We start from the raw sequence: 15,242 nt of genomic DNA, 5'->3' as shown, positions 1-15,242 counted from the left end.
AAGAAAGGGATAGTAACCTGAGTTAGACTTGATGTGGGAGATGGGTAGGTTTGAATCGGTGTTGTACAAGTAGAAACCAGAGACTTCAAAGTAACTGTAAAATTAAACACACACACGATGCAGTTAAATACAAATATCATAAAAGTGAAGGAACTATATGCAAACTGTAGCACAAACTACAACCTAAAACCATCGCTGGACATACACTAACCTATATAACACAGAAAGGAAACAGCTATGACACCAATTTCAAAGATAGCATGGTTACATCTTCAGCAATTATTTAAACAATGCAAGTTTAACAAACCCAAGGTCTAGCCTTCAAATATTGATACAACTCAAACAAATTGATACTCCATCACATTATGTAGTTCTTCAATAATGTTATTCAAAACATATTTAAAATTCAGCTATTAAATTATATGTAGATTAATGTCTAAATTTTGTAAAATCATGTATACATGAATGAACATCGAGATACTACAACATGCCTATGTGGTTAGATTTAGTAAATTCACGTTCTACAAAATTGATGGAAGAGGTAAAGTAATAGTATGCCAATTTACACACACAACGACAAAAAAACCCAAATAAGAAAATTATCAATTTAGAAGAGCATGTACCTATTTCAACAAATCAACAAATGACTGCTCATAAACAGAAATTTCAAAGATAAAAACAGAATTTTCACAGCAACAAACATATCGATTCGGCAGCATAACGACATAGTAATCTCTCAAGCTGAATGGGTACACAAGCTGAACTATACAGTTATGTTACATTGTCCCTGAATACAATATATATTCATTGGTCTATTCCATCCCCAGCATCACTCAGAGAACACAAAAATGCATTATTTCTAAAGAAACATACACTGTCTTTTTTGAAAGGTTTGAATAAAATACCTATAAACACTAATCTTTCAAATGTCAAAAACAGAACTATAAATCGTGTACCTTCGTCTTCTCTTCGTATTCGTTTTCTGGGCAGGGTTTCTTCTTCGTCTAGCTTCGTATTCTGGGCAGCAATGGAGTTTTTATGGAGATTAAGTGTTGCGGTTTTGAGGATGAGATACGGTTTTGAGGAGTTTTTATGGATTTTTTATGGAGTTCTTCGTTCTGGGCAGCGATGGTTCTTCGTTTCTTCGTTCTGGGCAGCGATGGCAGTGAAAGAAGAATTAGGGATTATGAAACAGCTATTATTTTGATTTTAAAAATTTTAATTAACGAAACAGCTATGAAAGCGCTTTTAAAAAGCGCTCTGGTAGCCCTGCCTTTACCAGCGCATTTTAGGGTAAAAGCGCTTTCGCACCCCCCCCTTTAAGAGCGCTTCTGAAAGCGCTTTCATAAGCCCCCTATAAGAGCGCTTTTTGAAAGCGCTTTCGTACCCCACCCTATAAGAGCGCTTTTTGAAAGCGCTTTCGTACCCCCCTGGTCGCGACTTTACGTGTCTATTAATCTGATGACTGCAAGTGCACAGTCGTGTCGTGTAGTTTTAAAAGATATCGAATCCACAGGGACTATGAATCGATCTACCGTTATCTAACGTTACTATGTAAAGCTAAGGCTACTAATATTTTGATTGTTCCTAAGGGAAAGTGATTGTGAATATTAAGAAATATAATAATAGAAAGATATCAGTATGTATTTCGTTTAACTTAAGGCGATCCGAAGGTCCATTGGCTAATGCATAATTCGATTAAAAATCTTTATTAATTCAATTGATTAAAAATCCTCCTCTCAAACTTTCGCTCTGTTGATTTAGATTACTATCCTAACTCGTAATGTACGCTTTCGCCATCCCATTAGATTTTAGAAAAGCTTTTTGGAAACAACGTAATTAATAAAATGCTTGTTTTATGAAGTCGTTATCTATTTAAATCCCCTAATCTCAAACTTTCGCTCTGTTGACTCGGAACATGCTAATATCCCTAACGTACGCTTTCGCCATCCCGCTCGGGTGTAAAAACATTTTTTGAAAATAAATAAGTTCTAATTAGTTTTAATACGCTTTCGCCATCCTTAAAACTAATGTCCTATGTCTACTATCCAGTTAAAGATCTCAAACTTTCGCTCTATTGAATTTAACCTTTGACCGTCTTAACCCCTCAAACTTTCGCTCTATTGGTTTTAAGACTTACTAATTAAATTAGACATACAAACCAAAAACAAGTGATATTTAATAAAATATAATTAAGCCAATTTATTTCGGATCCCACAGTTAACTTACTTTACATACCGATATCTTAGTTAATTAGCCAGACATATTAATACGGTTAAGCATGCATAAATTAATTTGGTTTATAATAAAAGGCATGTTAAATGGCATATAATATATCATGCAATAATAATATAAATAAAGGCGGTAAATAATAAACCTGAATAAAATAAATTTGCAATTGAATCTTGAAGTATGAACCTCCACCACATGTTAGCTGGATCGTTCTTCGGAATTAAACGGACAGAAATTAAAAACAAGGAATTAAAACGATAAATCTAACGTAAGGCTAGATTTATATAAGGTTCACAACAATTTCCGGTGTAGAAATTGTTATGAGAAAATAAGACTGTTTGAATGAAAGCAGGAAGAAAAATAGCAATCGGGGAACAATTTCGGCAGCACTTCGTTAGCAGGAAATCAGACAGTTTGAAGTGAAGTGGCTGCCTCTATTTATAGGCGAGCCTTTGTAGTTGGAATGCGTGAAAGTAGGAACTTCTCAGATTGGGGCTTGGAGACGCACGTCTCCACTTCTTTAGGGAGACTCAGCACACGACTTGAGACGTGCGTCTAAAGTGGAGAAAATATAGGGAGAGCTGGAGACGGGCGTCTCCTCTTGGTGACGTGGCAGAAGAACGTTGGAGACGTGCGTCTCCACTTGCTTGGATGAATTGGGCCACGCACAATTGATCCTTCGTGGGCTGGGTCATGGCTTTGCACATTTGGGTCTCCTTTTTGCACCTCTTTTTCACTTCAGCACCCCTTTTCTCATCTTTTAGGCACAAATAGTGGTCATTTTAGCTCCATTTCCTCTCCTTTTCACAAATAGTCTCAATAAGAGAGTAAAACCTGAAACAATGCAAATACTCGCATAATATCGTAATAAAACAATATAATAAACTGAAAATGCTATAAATATCTACGGATTTCAAGCTAAATATATGATATAAAATCTTGTTATCAAATTCCCCCAGACTTGAACCTTTGCTTGTCCTCAAGCAAAATAATAAGATAAAGATAGGAGGACAGCAAAATGAAATACGCTTCCACCACGTCGTTCGGTCATACTCAGCTACATAATGTTCTTGTTTTTAAAATAATGTTGCAGATCCTAGCAATAAACTTATAGTAGCGACACTAGACAACTCCTAGCGTGCATACCAATCCAAATCATGCCATTATAGCTTGACCTTGACTCGTCATCATGTTTTAGCCTTTTCATTCGCGCGCAATCACATTAAGCCCATTATCTTGACACGGACATAGCAGAGTAGTCGGTTAGTGACTATGATCCTTCTTATGGAGTTCTGGCACATTTATGTGGTATACTCCTTAGCGCTCATTTGTAGATTGTGGGGAATCGGACAATAGTCCTTCCTACCAAGTTCAGTACCAGATAACTTCTAAACCAATCAACAATGAGTTTTTAAATCCTTTGTATTTGAGATTTGTAACCGTTAGGTTAAATGATCTTGTGAGGATCACCTTACTTAGTAGGCACATTTCTTATTAGCGGTTAAGCACATAATTATTATTATAAGGATCATACACTTATATTCATCGACTCTCTGCGTAGTTGGTATCTAAGACGGTGCCGACTGCTAGAATAAACTACTAAGGGTTACTTCAAAAATTAAAGTCGATGGTTTTGGTATAAAGGGTATTCAAATCGGTTACGCACACTTGGGGGTTTTAGAGTGTCGGGACAATAAGGGTATTGTCTTGAATCTTTATTGTGATTTCTATGTGTTAAGTATTTGAGTAACTTCGTACTTCTCGAACGTGTGGGGTTATGCGTTTATCGTTTTGGAGTAAAATTTTTGTTATGGCTCAAGAAAATGGAAGAAATTGTAATAGCCACGGAATTATACATATAAGACTTGAAATTCCATAAATATGCTTTATTGAATTAGAAAAGGAACATTACAAGGAAGGGAAATACAAGGAAAGGAAATAAACTTAAAAGGAAATAATAAAGCGAGTAATACGACTCCCTCAGACATAAATGATGCAGTGTCCTCAATGCATTTGAACTACTCCTCATTGTTGCGGTTGTGGGAACTGCTTGCGCCTCTTGTACGAACACGGTGACGTCTATCAGTAGGAGAGCCATTTACACGAATGTTAAGATCATGCAATTTTGTAGCAATTTCAGTGTATTGACCTTCGTTCCTAATAGCGTAGTCACAATGCTCTTGTTGCATCTCTCGAATAAGCCTTAGTGTTTCGTTTTGATTTGTCTACATAGCTTGAAAGAGTTGGTCTTGGCGTTGAATAGCAGCATACATGGCATCAAGAGTGATAGGCGGAGGGTTGTTTGGAGGAGGTTGGTTGACATCAGCTTGTTCTTGGTTGAATTCTTCTTCCATTGCATCCTCAGGCTCATTATGATGTTCAGGTTGGTTATCTTGAGGATTTTCATTAATAAGCCTCCAACGCTAAACACAACGGATGTTGATTTGTTCTGGGCATGGCAGGATGACATAAGGAATTAGAACTTTGTTGATGACCAAAGTGTAGTGGCCATCATGGCGGGGTGAAACCAAGTGTGAGTCACGGGAGTAAGTGAGATCGAGGGATTGAGCAGGCATCATAAGATGAGAGAGGGAGATGAGGTCATCACCGAGACCTAAGGCACAGGCCAAGGAGGTAATAATTCCGCCAAACAGGAAGGGGTTTGTCGCGGGGGCGTTGATGCAGCCTTGGATGTGTTGGAGCATAAAAGGTGCGGCATTGAAACGGATATTGTTAAGCGCACAGTATAAGAAAAATAATTCATTTTGGTTTACCTTGTGGTTGTTGGATCTTGCAAAAATAGTGTGCCCCAAAACACGTTGAAAATAGCGTATAGCGGGGTTTTGAATATGAGAAGCATGTAGAGACCTCCAACCGGTAGGAATTTCGCCAGTGAGATTGAACCAAAATTCGAAAGCGAGTTCCTCCCAAGATCGACCATTGAGTTCTTGAAAGATTGTGCGGTGAGCATTTGGAGCATTGTTAAAATGCAAATATGTAGCGATCGCTTCTTGGTCCAGAGTAAATTCACGGTTAAACATCCGAAATTGGATGCTACCGGTTAAAAGTGGTTGATCAGAAGGAGTGTCGTAATTAAAAGAGCTCAAGAACTCTAAGACGAGCGGCTCATAAGTTGGTACGGGTTCGGTACAGAGATGATGTAGGCTAGATTTTGTGAGCAAACGGGTGACACCATCTATGAGACCCAGACTTTCTAGACATTCGATGTTCACGAATTTCGTGGGAACAACCGAACGTTCATAGAATGCGAGGTATTTGGTTCTTTGAGCATCGTTGTCTTCTTCTCGAAAAATAATATGTGAAAGGTCGGGAGGTGGCCTCTCAGGACGCACACTACGGATGATTGAACGTGGAGGCATGATGTGTTTTGAAGAAGATAGTGTGGAGAGTAGAAGAATGGAAAAATGGTTTAGAGGTTGTGAAGAAAAAGAGTGGTGGTGGTGTGGTTTTATAGTGAGGTTTGAAAATGGTGGAGTTAATATAGAATTAAAATGGAGTTATGGTGGTGTTTGAAGTTTGAATGGAATGGAGAAATGGGAAATGATGTAGAGTTAAAGAGGTGAATGATGGAGGATGAATGAGGTTTATGGTGTTTAAATGGAAGAAATAATGGGGAGAATGAAGAATGTTGAATGATGAATTTTGAAATTCAAATTCAAAATTCAAAGAGGGAGTAAAGATGCTTCTGCATGGTCAAATGCAGTGCAGACTGCTGCCCTTGGGAGACGCGTGTCTCAGGAAGTCAGTCTGCTGGGGGACAGAGTATGGAGACGTGCGTCTCCTGTCCTTTGCATGCTGCGTTCTAGTCCCACAGAGGTGGAGACGTGCGTCTCCTAGCTTAGGGAGGTGGTCTCCATGCATGCAATGGTCTAGACAGGTTCTGACAGATACCATTAAGTATAGAATAATAGTTCAGAACAGTGTCATTGTTTAATACTATTAACAGCAAAAAATAATGGTAATAAGGAATATATAGCAGTTAATAGCAGTGCAGTATAACACAGTAGCAGTAATGAATAAAATAATGCATTTGGAATTAAAACTGGTACTGAGTGTTGATAGAAATAGAATGTAAAAGTGCAGAAAATGAAATCCTAAACTAGAAATTTGAAATTGCTAAAACTAGAAATAAAATCTAATAATCTAAGCGTTAACATCTAGCCACGTCTATTGTTGTGCACATTAGATTAAATGTGTTTGAAAACTTCGTCGAATTGAGCATTGACGGTGTCGATGAAATCGAAGAAGTGCATTTGCAGAGTGTGTAGCTCGTTGCGCACATGTTGTACTTCATGTTGCAGTGCATTGATGGCTTGCTCATGTGTGTTCTGATCAGGAGCAGGCTCGATCCTTGGAGGAGCATTTCTTTGGTTCACCGATTCGGTGGATGCAGCAGGTTGTTGTGGTTCAAGCTCGACATCAGTCATATCTTCAGTAGGAGTCTCAGGCTCATACTCAGGAAATGGTTCGTCTTCATGAAGAGGCTCATACTCAGGCATGGGTTCATCTTCAGGAAGAGGCTCATATTCAGGTTCAAGGTAATCTATGGGTATATTTCCATGTTCATAGAATCCAGGAGGAGTGTCAGGCTCAGATTCCGATGCGTGCATTTCATCATTAAAATGTTCATAAGCTTGTGGGGTTTCAGGTGAGGATTCTCTCTCAGGAATCTGACCATAGTAAAGCCAGTTAGTAGGGTTATGTACACTCGTCCTTGGACTTGGTAAGGTGAACTGATCCAGTACTTTGTTATCAATGAGTAAATCAAACTGATCAGGTCCAAGGTTACCAATGATACCTCGATTAAAGCAGAAGTGAATGTCCATAGAATTGTAGGAACCAAAAGGTGTCAATCTAAGTAGAGGTGTTCTCAGACCTATGGCATTTGCAATCATAGTGACAAATCCGCCGATCAGAATAGGTGAAACTTCGTCTTGCGTGATGCGCTCGAAGTTTGTTAGCATGAATGTGATGGCGTTGACCGGACGATTCTGAGAGGTGCAGAACATGATGAATAACTCTTCTCTAGAAACTTCAGTGATATTATCGGGTTTACCGAAGATGTAGTGAGCGATGATCTTATGCAAGTATCTGAAAGCAGGGTTATGGATGTTCTCGGATTGAAACTCGTTCTCTTCAGGGTTATCGTTTCCAGTGATCTTGCCCCAAAATCTTTCCAACTCCCAGTATGCAAGACTGTCTTCAGCTACTGTGGTGTATGCATCTGATCCATTAGGTAGTTCTAACATTTCAGCAAAATCTCGGATGCAAAACTGATATTCCAAACCAAAGAGTCGAAATAGGATAACTCCTTTCCTCAGCCCTTGTCCACAGTTAGGAAGATAAGTCAAAGAGCTCAAGAATTCCAGAGTGAGCTTTCGGTAAGTACTAAACTTGCGGAACAGGTGAGAACCGGTCCAACCAATTTGGTTCAGCAAGTGCATGACTCTTTCTTCGATACCGAGTCTTTCCATAGTCGGGTGGTGAGGATAGCGAGTCAAATCCATTTGCCTCTCAGCCAGCTTAGCATATCTCGCTTTTTGTCCTCTACCACGGAACACAACTTCCATATTGTCAACTTCTTGCATCTTGATGAGTTAGTAGTTAAGAAAGCCTATAAGTTGAAAATATTAAGATTAAGTTAGAACTAGGCTAGTGTTATTTAAAAAAGGGAAAAATAAAGAGAAAGATAAAATAAATAGTGTAACAAGTTATAATAATAATTATAATTATAAAACGGAAAGATTTTCACGATTTAAAAATAGCGGTTATAATTATAATAATTATTATAAAATGTAGGAAAAATATAAAAACATAGAAAAATTAAAATAATTCAAAAATAGAATAGAATATAAAAATAAAAAAAATAAAAATAATTGTGGGTTGTCTCCCACCAAGCGCTTTCTTTTATGTCGTAAGCTCGACGATTTAAAAATAGAAATTATTTTTTCGAATGAGCGGGCAGCTCGTCAAGTTTAAGAATTTGAATGTTTTCATCGTGTTCGAGATGGTGGTAATACTTAAGACGTTGCCCATTTACGACAAAAGGTTTGAAGGTTTCTCCTTTGATTTCTATCGCTCCGCTCGGAAATATGTTAGTGATTTCGAAAGGACCAGACCACCTAGATCGTTACTTTCCAGGAAATAATTTTAATCTAGAATTAAATAGAAGTACTTTATCGCCTATGCTAAAATTTTTCCTAGATATACGCTTGTCATGCCATTTTTTTGTTCTATCTTTATAGATTTTGGCGTTTTTGTAAGCATCTTGTCTAAGTTCGTCTAATTCGTTTATGTCTAGAAGTCGTTTCTCACCAGCGGCAGTGTAGTTTAAATTTAAATTTTTAATGGCCCTATAGGCTTTATGTTCTAACTCTACCGGAAGGTGGCATGATTTTCCATAAACGAGTTTGAATGGGGTGGTTCCAATTGGAGTTTTGAAAGCTGTTCTATAAGCCCATAAAGCTTCATTTAACTTGGATGACCAATCCTTTCTAGATATAGCAACAGTTTTCTCCAATATTTGTTTTATTTCGCAGTTAGATACTTCTACTTGTCCGCTTGTTTGTGGATGGTATGGTGTAGCTATTCGATGATTTACTCCATATTTTCGAAGGAGTTTTTCAAGGATTCTTGAAATGAAATGAGACCCACCATCGCTAATTACCAATCTTGTTACACCGAACCTAGGAAAGATGACGTTTTTGAAGAGTTTGATAACTACTCGTGTATCGTTTGTAGGAGAAGCGATGGCTTCTATCCATTTCAAAACGTAATCGACAGCTACGAGTATATATTGATTTCCGAATGATGATGGAAACGGACCCATAAAGTCTATTCCCTAGACGTCAAATATTTCTACTTCTAGAACGCCCTTTTGAGACATTTCGTCACGTCTCAAAATATTTCCGGTTCGTTGGCATCTATCACAATTTAATACAGCAAAATAAACGTCTTTCCACAGGTTGGGCCAGAAGAGTCCAGATTGAAGGATTTTGGCGCAGGTTCTAGATGTGCTATGGTGTCCTCCACATGGTGCAGAATGACAGTGTGTTATTATGCTTCTTATTTCTTCCTCGGGTACACAACATCTAAAGATTCCATCGGGGCCTCTTTTGAAAAGTAGGGGGTCGTCCCAATAGTAATGTTTTAGGTCATGGAAGAATTTCTTCTTCTGTTGGTAACTCAGATCAAGAGGAAGTACACCGGCAGCTAAGTAATTTACGAAGTCTGCATACCAAGGTGTGTCAGAGCGGACTAAAGCTACTTCTGCGAAGTTATCGGTTTCAGTGATTGGATGGTATGGTTCTAATTCGTTAGCTTCTAACTGAGCGATGAGTCTTTCATAAGGGAAATCATCGTCAATTGGTACTTGTTCGGGTTTCAGATTTTCCAGTCGAGAGAGGTGATCTGCTGCGACATTTTCAGTTCCCTTTTTATCTTTAATTTCCATGTCGAACTCTTGTAATAACAGGATCCATCTTAACAGTCTCGGTTTGGCGTCCTTCTTGGTTAAGAGGTACCTAATAGCGGCGTGGTCAGTGTATATGATTATTTTGGCTCCTACCAGGTAAGAACGGAACTTATCTAACGCGAATACGACAGCTAATAATTCTTTTTTGGTCGTGGCGTAATTCATTTGAGCTTCGTCTAGGGTTCTACTCGCGTAGTATATGACATGTAGTTTCTTATCTTTTCTTTGCCCTAGAACGGCTCCTACAGCATAATCGCTTGCGTCGCACATTATTTTGAAAGGCTCATTCCAGTCGGGAGGTTGCATAATCGGCGCAGAGATTAATGCTTGTTTAAGCGTACGGAATGCTTCAGTGCATTTATCGTTAAAAATGAATTCAGCGTCTTTCATCAGTAATTCGGTTAAGGGTTTGGTTATTTTAGAGAAATCCTTAATGAAACGTCGGTAAAAACCAGCGTGTCCTAGAAAACTCCTTATTTCTCTAACTGTTTTGGGAGGTTGAAGGTTTTCGATAATTTCGATTTTAGCTTTATCCACTTCGATCCCTCTATCGGATACGATGTGTCCAAGTACGATTCCTTGTCGAACCATGAAATGGCATTTTTCCCAATTAAGGACTAGGTTAACGCTTACGCATCGTTTAAGTACCATTTCAAGGTTTTCTAAACATGTTTCAAAACTTCCTCCACAGACAGAGAAGTCGTCCATAAAGACCTCCATTATTCCATCCAGGAAGTCGACAAATATTGCCATCATGCATCTCTGGAAGGTTGCGGGTGCATTGCAAAGTCCGAAAGGCATTCGTCTATAAGCGAATGTACCATAAGGACAGTTAAACATGGTATTTTCTTGGTCGTCAGGGTGGATAGGAATTTGGAAAAATCCGGAGTATCCATCTAGATAACAGAAATGTGAGTGTTTAGCTAGGCGTTCGAGCCTTTGATCTATGAATGGTAAAGGGAAATGGTCTTTTCGGGTGGCTTTGTTTAGCTTCCTATAGTAAATGCACATTCTCCATCCAGTTTGGGTATGTTGTGCTACAGATTCGCCTTTTGTGTTAGTGATTACAGTAACTCCTCCTTTCTTTGGTACGACATGAACAGGACTAACCCATTTACTATCGGATATTGGATATATGATTCCGGCTTCTAGCAGTTTTTGGATTTCCTTTTTAACCACATCGCTCATGATAGGATTTATTCGTCTCTGATGTTCCCTAGAGGTTTTACAATCTTCTTCTAGCATAATGCGGTGCATACAGAGGGAAGGACTTATTCCTTTCAGATCTGATATGTTATATCCTAAAGCGGTTGGGTATTTTCTTAGCACAGTAAGTAGTTTTTCAGTCTCGGTTTGTCGTAAATTGGCGTTAACTATAACTGGTCGGTTATGTTCTTCGTCTAGGAATTCGTACCTTAGGTCGGTAGGTAGTGTTTTAAGTTCTATAGCAGGTTTCTTAGGCCCAGGTATAGGATCAGGAGTTAATGCTAAACATTCACTCAGGTGGTTATCTTGATATTCCCCACGCCAGTTGTCATCTTCAAATATTGGCGGTATAGGAATTCTTAAGATCTCGGTTTCCTTATGTGGTTCGGATTTTATTTCATTAACACACTCATCGATTATGTCGGCAGAGCAGCATGTGTCAATTAGATAAGGTGCTTTTAGGAATTGGGAAAGAATAAATTCTATTTTCTCTTCTCCTACTTCGAAGGTAAGCTTTCCTCGCTTGACGTCTATAATTGCACCAGCGGTTGCTAAGAATGGTCTTCCTAATATGATCGGGATGTTAGAATCTTCTTGGATATCCATTATGATGAAGTAAGTTGGGATGTAGAATTGGCCTACACGAACAGGGATATTTTCTAACATTCCTACAGGGTATTTAACTGAACGGTCGGCTAGTTGAAGAGACATTCTCGTTGCCTTAAGCTCACCCAGATTTAGCTTCTTACAGGTTGAAAGAGGCATCAAACTAACACTGGCTCCTAAGTCGCACAAGGATTTCTCTATAATAGTCTTTCCTATTACGCAGGGTATAGAAAAGCTACCAGGATCTTTCAGTTTGGGAGACATGTTATTTTGGATGATAGCGCTACATTTAGCGGTAAGTGTTACAGTTTCGTTATCCTCGAGTTTCTTTTTGTTCGATAGAATTTCTTTCAAGAATTTACCGTACGAGGGCATTTCAGTTATGGCTTCTATGAACGGTATGGTTATGTTTAACTGTTTCAGAAGTTCTACAAATTTTTTAAATTGCGCTTCGGTTTTTGATTTGGCTAATCTCTGAGGGTAAGGAATTTGTGGCTTATAAGGTGGTGGTGGAACGTATGGTTTTTCTTTTTCAGGTTCCACTTCGTTGTTGTTCTCATTGGTCTTAGCAGTTTGATCATCAGTTGATGTCTTTTCGGTTTCTTTTGGCTCTTGTTGTGACATGGGTGCGTTTTGAGTTCTAGGATCGATAGGTCCATCGTAGTTCGTTCCACTTCGTAGTGTTATCGCGTTCGCATGTCCTTTAGGATTAGGTTGTGGGTGAGCAGGAAACATGCCAACAGGGGCAGCAGTAGGTGCTTGTTGTTGGGCTACTTGTGAAATTTGAGTTTCTAACATTTTGTTATGCGTAGCTAAGGCATCTACTTTGTTCGATAATTGTTTTAGTTGCTCGCTATTGTGGATGTTTTGATTTAGGAAGTCCTTATTGGTTTGTTGTTGGGAAGCTATAAAGTTTTCCATAATGATTTCTAGATTCGACTTCCTAGGGGCGTTTTGAGCAGCTACAGGCGCTTTTTGATAGCCAGGTGGGACAGCAGGTGCTTGTCTAGGCGCGTACAACGCGCTGTTGTTCTTATACGAAAAGTTCGGATGGTTTTTCCATCCAGGGTTGTACGTGTTAGAATAAGGGTTTCCTTGAGCATAATTTTCTTGATCAGATGGGATTCAAGTCAAGAGTTGACATTCGGCAACTGCGTGTCCAGTTAATCCACAAATCTCGCAGTTAGGTGCTACGGCAGCAGCGGTGGCTGAAGGAGTGATGGTTAAGTTTTCGATCTTTTGAGTTAAAGCGTCTACTTTAGCGTTAACGCGGTCTATACCACTTATTTCGTACATTCCTCCTTTGGTTTGGGTCTTCTCTAGAGAGGCTCGTTCTCCACCCCATTGGTAATGGTTTTGTGCCATGTTCTCTATGAGGTTGTATGCTTCATCATGGGGTTTGTCCATTAGTGCTCCGCCAGCAGCGGCATCTATAGTCATTTTAGTGTTATAAAGGAGACCACCATAGAAGGTATGGATGATCAGCCGTGGTTCGAGTCCATGATGAGGGCATAGTCTAAGCATGTCCTTGTATCGTTCCCAAGCTTCGAAAAGTGATTCGATATCTTTCTGGGTAAATCCGTTGATTTGACCTCTTAGCATAGCGGTTTTGCTAGGCGGAAAGTATCTTGCTAAGAATACTCTTTTCAGTTCGTCCCATGTAGTTATGGAATTAGAAGGTAGGGATTGAAGCCACGCTCTAGCTCTATCCCTCAAGGAGAAGGGAAAGAGACGTAATCGAATAGCTTCGGAACTAACGTTATTAGCTTTGACAGTGTCGGCATATTGCCCGAACACAGATAAATGGAGGTTGGGGTCGTCTGCAGGGCTTCCAGAGAATTGATTCTGTTGAACAGCTTGTACCAACGAAGGTTTCAGTTCGAAATTGTTCGCCTCAATCGCAGGTGGTGCGATACTTGAGTGCGGTTCAGCGCGTGAAGGAGCGGCATAGTCTCTAAGAGGACGAATAGCAGCCATCTCTAACTTCGGGGTAATTTGATTGATTTGATCAGTAAAGATCAATTCCTGATTAATCGGAATTGGTGCTACTTCGGGAAGGTTGCGAGCTCGACGTTTGACGTTAATGAAACGTTCGATCTCGTTAATTCGTTGTATTAAATCTCCTCCTTGTGAACGAGTATTTGGCATACAATCGTCCAGAAAGAAAGGAAAGAATTGCCCTAGTCTCTACGGTGTAACAGTGAGTTACGATATCGAATTAATAGTCCCCGGCAATGGCGCCAAAAACTTGGTCGCGACTTTACGTGTCTATTAATCTGATGACTGCAAGTGCACAGTCGTGTGGTGTAGTTTTAAAAGATATCGAATCCACAGGGACTATGAATCGATCTACCGTTATCTAAGGTTACTATGTAAAGCTAAGGCTACTAATATTTTGATTGTTCCTAAGGGAAAGTGATTGTGAATATTAAGAAATATAATAATAGATGGATATCAGTATTTATTTCGTTTAACTTAAGGCGATCCGAAGGTCCATTGGCTAATGCATAATTCGATTAAAAATCTTTATTAATTCAATTGATTAAAAATCCTCCTCTCAAACTTTCGCTCTGTTGATTTAGATTACTATCCTAACTCGTAATGTACGCTTTCGCCATCCCATTAGATTTTAGAAAAGCTTTTTGGAAACAACGTAATTAATAAAATGCTTGTTTTATGAAGTTGTTATCTATTTAAATCCCCTAATCTCAAACTTTCGCTCTGTTGACTCGGAACATGCTAATATCCCTAACGTACGCTTTCGCCATCCCTCTCGGGTGTAAAAACATTTTTTGAAAATAAATAAGTTCTAATTAGTTTTAATACGCTTTCGCCATCTTTAAAACTAATGTCCTATGGCTACTATCCAGTTAAAGATCTCAAACTTTCGCTCTATTGATTTTAACCTTTGACCGTCTTAACCCCTCAAACTTTTGCTCTATTGGTTTTAAGACTTACTAATTAAATTAGACATACAAACCAAAAACAAGTGATATTTAATAAAATATAATTAAGCCAATTTATTTCGGATCCCACAGTTAACTTACTTTACATACCGATATCTTAGTTAATTAGCCAGACATATTAATACGGTTAAGCATGCATAAATTAATTTGGTTTATAATAAAAGGCATGTTAAATGGCATATAATATATCATGCAATAATAATATAAATAAAGGCGGTAAATAATAAACCTGAATAAAATAAATTTGCAATTGAATCTTGAAGTATGAACCTCCACCACAGGTTGGCTGGATCGTTCTTCGGAATTAAACGGACAGAAATTAAAAACAAGGAATTAAAACGATAAATCTAACGTAAGACTAGATTTATAAAAGGTTCACAACAATTTCCGGTGTAGAAATTGTTATGAGAAAATAAGACTGTTTGAATGAAAGCAGGAAGAAAAATAGCAATCGCGGAACAATTTCGGCAGCACTTCGTTAGCAGGAAATCAGACAGTTTGAAGTGAAGTGGCTGCCTCTATTTATAGGCGAGCCTTTGCAGTTGGAATGCGTGAAAGTAGGAACTTCTCAGACTGGGGCTTGGAGACGCACGTCTCCACTTCTTTAGGGAGACTCAGCACATGACTTGAGACGTGCGTCTCAAGTGGAGAAAATATAGGGAGAGCTGGAGACGGGCGTCTCCTCTTGGTGACGTGGCAGAAGAACGTTGGAGACGTGCGTCTCCACTTGCTTGGAT

General features: G+C 38.9%; 1 non-coding gene across 1 annotated transcript; it reads left to right on the top strand.

Moving 5' to 3' along the window:
• Positions 1 to 13,034: 13,034 nt before the first annotated feature.
• LOC131593757 (small nucleolar RNA R71) lies at positions 13,035 to 13,141 on the top strand. Its single transcript, XR_009281138.1, has one exon. It is a non-coding gene; the product is annotated as a small nucleolar RNA R71 (small nucleolar RNA).
• Positions 13,142 to 15,242: the final 2,101 nt, after the last annotated feature.

This window comes from Vicia villosa, linkage group LG3 (genome assembly GCF_029867415.1).
Source record: "Vicia villosa cultivar HV-30 ecotype Madison, WI linkage group LG3, Vvil1.0, whole genome shotgun sequence".
In the NCBI taxonomy this organism is placed as follows: domain Eukaryota; kingdom Viridiplantae; phylum Streptophyta; class Magnoliopsida; order Fabales; family Fabaceae; genus Vicia; species Vicia villosa.
Note: the sequence above shows the minus strand (reverse complement) of the source record. Positions and strands in the feature narration are given on the sequence as shown.